General features: G+C 50.1%; 1 protein-coding gene across 2 annotated transcripts in view; it reads left to right on the forward strand.

The window, feature by feature from the left end:
- The first annotated feature begins 1,063 nt into the window (after positions 1-1,063).
- Positions 1,064-1,266, forward strand: part of LOC122558200 (granule associated Rac and RHOG effector protein 1-like) — a 214,257-nt gene continuing 214,054 nt past the window's right edge. The window contains exon 1 of one of the 2 annotated variants that reach the window (XM_043706520.1): positions 1,064-1,211. The gene's annotated coding sequence lies outside the window, so the exon portion shown is untranslated. The remainder of the gene's footprint in view (positions 1,212-1,266) is intronic. The other variant, XM_043706524.1, reaches the window with a different exon arrangement.

Consider the following 1,266-nt stretch of genomic DNA (forward strand, 5'->3'; position numbering starts at 1 on the left):
TACTGGAACTATGTACTGAAATCTCTCTTCTCCACTTTTCATCCTAAGCCATCCAGCATTCTTCCAATATTCTTCTCGGGGCCAATCGCAGGCAAATGGGACTTGTTCAGTTCAGGAAATCTGGTCGGCATAGACAGTGTTGACCCAAAAGGTCTTCAAAGTTTGTGAGAAGATTTGTAGCTTGGGTGCTCGTTGTTGTGGTTCTGTTCGCCGAGCTGCCAGGGAATTCCTAGAGGCATGGTATTCATCCACAGATTCAATCAACAAGCACATCGATCTGGACCCAATATACCGACCACTGCAACGGACAGCTGGAACTGACAACCGGAAGCGGCAGATTCAAACCACTACAAATGCCAGAGGAAAGATCACAGAAGTGCTTCACAGGAGGCTCCCAAGCACTGAGGATGTCACCTAGACAGGGGACGAAACGTCTGCAACACAAATTCTCAGCTCGGTGAACAGGACCAGAACACCAAAAGGTCTGTTTCCATGCTGTATGACTCTGACTCGATGATTCAAAAAGACATTGCAGCTGCCCCTTTAATAGAGCTGTGAACCCTCACCCTTGACAGACCGATGAGAACTACAACTCCCAGAACACACCATATTACACATGCGCACTAGGACATTAACGTTTTCAGCGATTGACAGTAATTTTTGGAATTTTACAACAGTATCGCGGGAAAGAGATAACAAACAAACGAAAGAATGCAGCTATTATAATTTCTAACCTAACTGATTTCTTTGTTTTGGAGAAAAAGTTTCTGCCGGTTTGTTCCTAACGTAATTTCCTGTTCAGCTGCGCTTGGTAACGGACGAGTCCAATATCGGACCCAGGTGGGGGGAGTAAACAGGAGGGAAGTAGAAAGAAATCAGAGTTTCTGTTCCCGGATGCCCTAATATCATCGGCTACATGGTTAATATATTAAAGATATAATCTAAACGATTGGCTGCATGTTTGGGTTTTGGTAAGTGGGCGTCAATGCGGACGAGCTCAGAGCCAGTGACCTCCTAAGTGGAATGGAGGAGTCCAGTTTCCAGCCGGCCGCCGTCAGCGTTCCCGTCTGGTTGTAGCGGGGGCGCGCTGGGAGGTACGGGAAGCGGGAACGCGCGTCGGCGTTCGCGGGAACGAGCGGCGGCAACAGGAGAGCGAGACACGGCGGCCAAGCCTTCCGGAGCCGCAAAACCGGAGCCCGAGAGGCGAGGAGGTAGGGCCCGGGGGGAGGGGGTAAGGGAGGGATGGGGGGGAAGAGGATTGTCAGG

This window comes from Chiloscyllium plagiosum, chromosome 17 (genome assembly GCF_004010195.1).
Source record: "Chiloscyllium plagiosum isolate BGI_BamShark_2017 chromosome 17, ASM401019v2, whole genome shotgun sequence".
Lineage (NCBI taxonomy): Eukaryota > Metazoa > Chordata > Chondrichthyes > Orectolobiformes > Hemiscylliidae > Chiloscyllium > Chiloscyllium plagiosum.